This window comes from Aotus nancymaae, unplaced genomic scaffold, assembly GCF_030222135.1.
Source record: "Aotus nancymaae isolate 86718 unplaced genomic scaffold, 86718_ANA_hifiasm-v0.15.2.pri h1tg000059l, whole genome shotgun sequence".
Classification (NCBI taxonomy): domain Eukaryota; kingdom Metazoa; phylum Chordata; class Mammalia; order Primates; family Aotidae; genus Aotus; species Aotus nancymaae.
Genome location: NW_026988473.1, coordinates 11,101,250 through 11,110,309, shown reverse-complemented (window position 1 = coordinate 11,110,309; position 9,060 = coordinate 11,101,250). Strand labels below are relative to the sequence as shown.

At 43.4% G+C, this 9,060-nt stretch overlaps 1 non-coding gene across 1 annotated transcript; it reads left to right on the top strand.

Moving 5' to 3' along the window:
- The first annotated feature begins 5,618 nt into the window (after positions 1 to 5,618).
- On the top strand, positions 5,619 to 5,725 carry LOC135270383 (U6 spliceosomal RNA). The gene has a single exon (XR_010338527.1). It is a non-coding gene; the product is annotated as a U6 spliceosomal RNA (small nuclear RNA).
- Positions 5,726 to 9,060: the final 3,335 nt, after the last annotated feature.

The window sequence follows — 9,060 nt, the reverse complement described above, 5'->3', positions numbered from 1 at the left end:
GACACTGCAGCTTCTTTCAAGGATTTGCAAAAGATGGTGGCCACACCCTGTTGATGTTGGCAACTCTCCAACTTGCATCCAGATCAGAAAAATTTGTTACAGTTTCCCTTTTCCTCCCAAAACCCCATCAGCTTCTCCTCTGCCAGGGGCAGAGTCTCCTACTATGAAGCTAAACAAATTATATCCCCTCAAGTTCCCAGCTCTGGGCATCATGCCTACATTCTTGGGGTCTCTCTCTAAAGCTAGATATTGGGGAAATGATTACTATGGCCAATCCAGTAGTTTGTAATTAAATCTTTTTTTAGAAAAAAAAAAAAACCCAGACCTAAAGATACCTCTGTTTTTTCTCTCCTTATTGCAGACTGAAGGGTGTAAGGATAGTAACTAGAAGACTATGATGTTTTACAATTCCTGCCTCCCTTGCTCCCTCCTTCAGAATGGATTCTCGTTCTTTGACACTACTTGAAACATTATTGGTAGAATCAATAGAACCCTCTTTTCATGTCATCTCCACCTCCAAGCAATTTTTGGGGGAGCTCAATTTTAAACTGATTGTTCATAATTCGCCTTCAGACTCTCTCCAATTCAATCCTTCCTCCTTAACCTGCAAATGGACCTCCTTAAAGCACAGATCCAACCATGTCATTTTTAACTCAAGACCATTCATTACTTTTTTTGTTCACTGATGGCCTGATGACATCCAGATTCTTTATCCTGATCCTCAAAGCTGTCACCACACAGTGATGGTTAATTAACATGGCATAGAACTCAAAGCGGAAAAATATAAACAGAAGGCCATCGATTTGGCAAGAAGGAAAGAAGGTGTGGTCTTCCTAGCACAATTTCAACAGAATGGTAGGGGTGGAACTCATTGGTCTCAGATAGGGATATCCGGAAGGGAGACAGAGGGAATTTGAGCAAGGCCAGGTACTGAAGGAAGTTATGCCAGTCTAGCAGTGAAAGAAGAGAAGAAAATGAAAAAGCCAGTACAGCAGTTGGCAATGTCGAATGAAGGAATCCTCAAGATTGGAGAAATTAACAGGTTTCAAGACTCATGCAAAGGCTTCAGTGCTTTTCAGAAAGGGACACTCTGAGGCAGTGTTTTTCTGCCTTGGTTGCTCACTAGATCACAGTTAGTCATTGGTAGGGCCAGAATTCAGCTGGCGCCTCCAGTCACAGGAAAAGACAGCTGCATGAGAACACAGCCAAGCTGTAATGGAAAGAACACAGAACCTAGAATCAGGATGAGAAGGTCTTAAAGAGGGAGGTGGTGGCACAGAGGACAAAGTTACAGAATTTTATACTTTTGCTTAAAGCAGTTCTTGCCTGTCTTTGTAAAAAGCTATTTTAGCTCATTGAAAATAACATAAACATTCATTTATTTATTTTGCTGTATCCAGGATAAACAGGAGAAGGTGTTCTCTGAAATCTGTTCTCAGTCTTCAAATAGATTTATAAACCAGCATGGTAAAACCTAGAAAATAGTTACCCAACCACATCTGTAGGGCATCTGTGGCCTTCCACCCACAGTGCCTGCTGTCTGTTCTTTGAAGAGACTCCAATTCTTTGATTCTCCTTGGAGTGACAGAAGGGGTAGACCCTCTTCCGGGAAGCCACAGTGCTGTGGTATCCCCTGCTGAGAGAGTCCACCCTGGGCTTTTCTTTGAAAAGCTTTCTGAGACCAGGAACATAGGCAAGCATGGAGTCATTGGGAATGATGCATCCAATTAACTCTCGTGCATTGCAACATTGAGTTATCCCTTAAAATAGACTTGGAAATAGCTCTGAATATTGTCCAGAGCTGATGTGACTTAAGAAAAGTATAATCACCCTGAACTTGCTTGATCCCAAAAGTGGCATTTTGTTGGCATGGCTTGATCTTCAGGAAGAAAGGCAGCTGTGGCTGGAGCCACGTGGTTAGGTTGATGAAGGTTCACCAGAGAGGGCTGCCCAGCTGCTTCCCAAATGGTGGGAAAGACCTCATCTGTAGGAGGCCATGAAAAGCCAGACAAGTAGAGGACACTTCAGTCTATGTGGATGTTGATGGTTTGGGGAAGGGAAGAGGGGCAAAGAGGAGGAAGAGCTATAGGTCATGAAGTATCTGTTTGTTTTACTGAATCATTAATCAGTGCTGAAAAACTAAAATTAGTCTTGAAATTTTATCTGCCAGATGAGGCAGGAAGACAGAAAAAACAAAAACCAGGTTCTCTCTGTGCACTGGCTACATTATATCTTTGATCAAGGTTTCACGACATCACTCAAGTTGCTCACCGATGAGTTCAATCAATTCAAAAGTAGCCACACTTGGCTGGGAATGTCAAAGAATGTCTTCTTATCCATTTATTGCCTCTCCTCAAGACCAAATTTCAAGCTCCATAATGCAGAAAAAAAGGCTGGATTGACTTTATCTCACTGTGATTGTTTCATTTTTCTGTATGCCTCTCAAGTCAACATTTATTTAGCCCTTTATGTTTAATGGTGCTGTGCCAGGTATGGTGGCAATGCGAAAGATGCATCAGATGATGTTAAGGTTGATGTCCCTGTAGTGCTCTGGCTGCACATGGTCTTGATTTTCATGCCTCACCGACTTCCAATTCTATGCCACTCTGGTCACATGACATGGCAGCCCCATTCCAGCCTTCACCATAATAGAAAATTGCTTAGTTCTAAAATCTCAAACTCTAAAATTTCCCTTTACTAAAACTGCCTGTTCTACTTTGCAACTCCCAGCCAATCTATTCTTGGTTTTCATGACTTCTTGCTTCTCAGGCTTTCCCAAATTCCTAAACCCATCATCCCAGCCCTCAGTGATTCCCACCACCATCCCTCACCATGTTCTTTTTTCCCATGATATCCATAAGCTTAGTCAGGCTGCTGGTGGGCTTAGCTCTTTAAATGAGGCCTCTCCTCCCACAAGGACATTCACTGGTTTTCCACATTTTTTCTGAGCCGCTTGTTGATTTCCTATCCTCTTCCCCATAGCCACCTCAAGACAACCTTTCTTGACACCTTCAACTGGATATTTCTCCCTTTTCTGAACTCTTGTACTTGTTTTGTCCTCATGGTTCTCAGCACTTTCTGACTCAGATAATAGTTGTGTCCATTTGTGTAGTTTGTCTTCGAGGTCTTTTAGGGTTGAAGTTCTTATTCATCTTTCTATTTCAGTGCTTAGCACACTGCCTGGCATGTAAAAGATGCCCCATGACTGTTTTCTGAATTGGACAACTTTTCTACAAAGGAACTTTTAAAACATAGTAGCTTCATTAGGATATCAGCTGTAACTTTTGCAGGGAGTAGCTTTACAGAGAAGCATAATAAAATGCACACTGAGAATTAGTTTTCTATTGCTGCATAATGGATTAACACACATTTGGCAGCTTAAATGCAAACCCTTGGGATAAAGAGAACTTCTGGAAACAGAGCAGAGGTGGATTTCTTCAGCCTCTTTCATACATTCATGCCAAGATACTTGTAGGGATAATCCCAGCTGGAGTGTCAACTATTTAGGAGAAAGAATATCTTGTTAGGGCCACTGTGGAAAGGTGTTAATATTCTGTCCCCTTGAGTGACCCTGGTGTTCAGGCATGTCTGGCCCCTCCTCTGCTGAGTATCTGCTAGGTCACCTTCAGCAAATGCAAGCTGGCTCTGATCCCTCGCCCATAACATGTGGGCTTACAGCCAGGCTGTCATGAAGACCAAGTGTTCATGGATATAAACTTTAAAAGAGTTACACACGTGAAAGGCAGTTTTATCATTATCTCTAGTCACACCACCACCACCTTTGTGTTAACTTCTCTGTTACTGCAGCATCTTGGGATGGACCTCCCTCTACTGGTTGATGAAAAACTAACAAGCTTTTGCATCATGGTATCTCATTTTCAGAGACACCCAGATACGTATAACACTTTGTTCAATTTTACAGACCACCTTATATTCATTGGTTAATTTGGTCTTTTTGGGTGGGTGCGGTGGCTCACACCTGAAATCCCAGCATTTTGAGAGACTGAGGCGGGTGGATCACCTGAGATCTGACCAACCTGGTCAATATGACAAAACCCCATCTCTACTAAAAATACAAAAATTAGCCAGGTGAGGTGGCATGCGCCTGTGGTCCCAGCTACTTGGGAGGCTGAGGCAAGATAATTGCTTAAACCCAGGAGGGAGAGGTTGCAGAGAGCCAAGATCGTACCACTACACTCCAGCCTGAAGGACAGAGTGAGACTCTGTCTCAAAAAAAAAAAAAATTGTCTTCTTCACAGCCATGTAATATATTTCTAACAATCCATGTAACTCAAATTCATACAAGTCAGGCCATATTTTGAAGGCATAAAGAGAAATGGCTATTTCAAACAAATGTGGTAAATTTCTTCATTCTACTTCTAAGGGGTTTCCACTCTTTCCTTCGTCATTTGGCTCAGTTCTGTTCCAAGAACATGGAGTTACCCAATATATGCCTATCCAATATAAGATGCCTGGGCCTTAGGAACAGTTGCTCAACTGAAACAAGATGAAAACTGAGAAAAGTCATTCATGTTTTTTAAACAAGTGCTCAGAAACCTCACGAATGAATCACAAAGAGCAGATATAAATTAGTTTGTTTACTAGCCACATAAAGCAGTCCCATCTTACTAGTCATCAGAGAAATATAAGTTAACATGATCAAAGCTGAGACAATTCACTATAGAATTACCGGAGTTGGTCAGGCATGGTGGCTCACGCCTGTAATCCCAGCACTTTGGGAGGCTGAGGCAGGTGGATCACGAGGTCAGGAATTCGAGGCCTACCTGACCACATAGTGAAACCCCATCTCTACTAAAAATTAAAAAAATAAAAAATTAGCTAGGCATGATGGCAGGTGCCTGTAATCCCAGCTACTCGGGAGGTTGAGGTGGGAGAATCGCTTGAACCCAGAAGGTGGAGGTTGCAGTGAGCCGAGATCTCACCATTGCACTCCCGCTCAGGTGACAGGGTGAGACTCCATCTCTAAAAAATAATAATAGAATTACCAGAGTTTTTTTGTGTTGCCATTGACTGTGTTTTCAATGATTGTAAACCAGATGCTTCGAGGCACACCCATGCGCATGTTCATCCACACAGCCTCAGTGAGCAGTTTGGTACTGGGTACAAAAAGCCCAAAAATGTTCAGAGCTTTGCCTCATGTTTTCCAATTCTTGGAATTTTTTTCAAGGAAATAATTCTGAATAAGTAAAAGCATTCCACTCCAAGACATTAAAAATGATAATAGCAAAAAGTTCAAAACAGACTATACAACAGAGGAAATGTTAAATTAGAATTGTTGGGAGGCCGAGGCAGGTGGATCACGAGGTCAAGAGATCGAGATCATCCTGGTCAACATGGTGAAACCCCGTCTCTACTAAAAATACAAAAAAATTAGCTGGGCATGGTGATGCGTGCCTGTAATCCCAGCTACTCGGGAGGCTGAGGCAGGAGAATTGCCTGAACCCGGGAGGCGGAGGTTGCGGTGAGTCGAGATCACGCCATTGCACTCCAGCCTAGGTAACAAGAGCGAAACTCCGTCTCCAAAAAAAAAAAAAAAAAAAAAGAATTGTTACAGGATAGATTATTATGGAGGCATGAACTATTTTAAAAGAATTTTCGTGCTCACTTCGGCAGCACATATACTAAAATTGGAACGATACAGAGAAGATTAGCATGGCCCCTGCGCAAGGATGACATGCAAATTCGTGAAGCGTTCCATATTTAAAAAAAAAAAAAAAGAATTTTCACATGCAGGGCATAGTGGCACATATCTGTAGTCCCAGCTACTTGGGAGACTGAGACAGGCAGATCCCTTGAGCTCAGGAGTTCAAATCCAGCCTGGGCAACATAATGACACCCTCATTTCTTTAACAGCAACCAACAGAATGGGAAAAAATTTTTGGAATCTACCCATCTAACAAAGGGCTAATATCCAGAATCTACAAAGAACTAAAACAGATATACAAGAAAAAAACAAACCACCCCATTCAAAAGTGGGTAAAGGATATGAACAGGCACTTTTCAAAAGAAGACATATATGAGGCCAACAAACATATGAAAAAATGCTCACTCATCACCACTGGTCATTAGAGAAATGCAAATCAAAACCACATTGAGATAGCATCTCATGCCAGTTAGAATGGCAATTATTAAAAAATCTGGAGACAATAGATGCTGGAGAGGATAGGAGAAACAGGAACACTCTTACACAGTTGGTGGGAGTGTAAATTAGTTCAACCATTGTGGAAGAAAGTGTGGCGATTTCTCAAGGATCTAGAAATAGAAATTCCATTTGACCCAGCAATCCCATTACTGGGTATATACCCAAAGAACTATAAATCATTCTACTATAAAGACACATACATACATATGTTCATTGCAGCCCTGTGTACAATAGCAAAGACCTGGAACCAACCCAAATGCCCATCAATGATAGACTGGACAAAGAAAATGTGGTACATATACACCATGGAATACTAAGCAGCCATAAAAAAACGATGAGTTCGTTTCCTTTGTAGGGACTTGGATGAACCTGGAAACCATCATTCTCAGCAAACTGACACAAGAACAGAAAGCCAAACACCGCATGTTCTCACTCATAGGTGGGTGTTGAACAATGAAAACACATGGACTCAGGGAGAGGAGCATCACATACTGGGGGCAGCTGGCGGGGGTAGGGGAGAGACAGCAGAGGGTGGGGAGGGAAGGGTGGGGAGGGATAACATGGGAAGAAATGCCAGATATAGTACGCACCTAAAGTAAAATAAATAAATGGGAGGGGGGCTTCAGTGACACAGGAGAATATACCTATGATAATGAAAAAAGGATACCAAATGAAAAACGCACTGAGAGGTTGTTTAAATGAAATGCACAGGGAAATAAATGTAAAGAAAATGTGCCAAATGTTACCAGTGGGCCCCACCTCTGGGCATTGGAATTGTAGGTGATTTTTTACTTTGCTGCTGCTTTTTGGTTTGGGTACTTTATTACATTTGTTTAATGAGCATGTACTACAGTTAGAAAAAGAAAAAAAAAATCAGCAAGATTTTACAAAAGCCATAAGACTGCCAGGAATTGTTGCTGTTTATGCTTGGGGGAGCGGCCCCAGTGTCAATGAGGGTGGGGACTGCCCTCCCCATTGGCCCTTTCACTATGAGAGACCAAGTCATGGCTACCATCAGAGCCAGGTTTCTGGTTGTTTTGGGAAAAGTGTAGCTGAAGGTACAGGTCATTGTTGTGGTAATAACAGATTTCACTTCTGAGTGCTACTTGCATGCCTGGTTCTGCATTGGTGGTGTGGGCTGGGCTGGTGCCTGAGGCAAGAAGGAGCTGCTCAGGGCATGTGGAGCCATCTCTCACCATGGCTGTCTTTTTCAGGGCAGGATGACTCCAGCAAAGACATGCTCACTGGTGAGCTCAAGAAGACGCTCATAGAGGTTCTCCAGCCCTTGACTGCAGAGCACCAGGCCCAGCACAAGGAGGTCATGGACGAGTGAATGAAAGAGTTCACTAACGAACAAGTTCAGTCGCCTCATTTTATATATGCTTATAAAGAGACGTGATTTATCAATAATCCCAGCCCAGTCAAATCTGCTACCTGTAGGCTTCTGTCACATGATAATTACTGGGCTTGGTTTCTGTAAACCTGTGTATGTTATCAATACTGTTTATTCCTGTGAGTTTCATTATTTCTGACTCTTGTGGGCAAAACATTGTGGGTGATTGGCGATAACATTGCGTGGTCAGATAGAGAAGTCCAGCTATGAATCTCTCCCAAAAAGCAGCTAGAAGGCATATGGAGCCTTTGGCTGGAAGTTCATGGGCCACCCTGTTCTGGTCCATGGAAGACTCCTAGGGTTCCCAATATACTCTTAAAACCCACTCTATTTTAAAATATATATTCTACATATGGGTATATGGACATGAAATGTCATTACTGTAATCTAAAAAGTGCTTTGAAATGTTGATGTGGGGAAATTAATTGAGCACGAGATGTATTTCAGCCCATGACCCTCCACCAAAACATTGACAGGTAAAAGCTTTGCTATACATTTGACTAAGAAATCACCCAGCTTTAAAGCTGCTTTTAATCATCAAGAGTAAACAGAGATGGGCAGTTTTTATTAAATTGAGTCTTAGGGGTGAAACTTTTCAGCTTACTTACCTCCAGATTATGCATGTGTTCTACTCCAGAAATCATGCTCGCTTCCCTTAACATACCAGTGTTTTCCACTTCAATTGATCCTAGACCCTCCATCCTGCAGAGTCAGTGGTGTGGCTTTTCCCCTGACTGGGTCAGATGCTGAGGACCCACTGTCCCTGCAAATGTTTCATTTTGACAATTGACTGCAGTGGAAGTCAGCACAGAGCAGTGCACTGGTTGTGTGGCGGGATGGGTGGAAGAAAGTCACAGCAGCAGCCCTCGAGGCCCTCACGGATGATCTGGACAGGCTGCATTTAATCACGTGCCATGTGCAGGCTTGGAAGAGCAAAGCTGAATTTCAGGGAAGCCCCTGGTTCACATGTCTGGGTCTCCCCATTTGAGCATTCTGCCTTCCTGTCACCTCTTGGAGTAATTAAACTTCCTTGGCTCCTGCACGTGGTGCTGTGCTCTGTCTGGGAGGTGAGGAGGGAGCAGAGGCCCCTCCCCTCACCTCTTTGTGGATGGCCTTGAGTGTGCTGGGGCCAAAATTTGGAGATGAAAACGCACAGTCCAGGGAACCCCACCGTGCAGAGTCACAGGCTCCCAGGAATGGGCTTGTGCTGAGAGAGCTGTTAGCAGTGTCCTGGGGTGGACTCTCTCTCACATCTCATTTCACATTTCCAACAGCTGGTGGAGAACACAAGAAAAGGTTGTCCTGGTTTTTTAGAGGAGCGACCAACCATGGGTTGCTTGGTGACGCTGTGTAGTGATGGGGAACACAGGCTGGGACCCAGGCTGGGCCCCATTCCCATGAGGCCCAGGGCAGAGACAGAGCAGCAAGGGAGCCTTGGGCTCAATCTACCGGCCTATCCTCATTTTGCAAGCGGGGAAACTGAGGCTTGGGGGGGGAACATGAC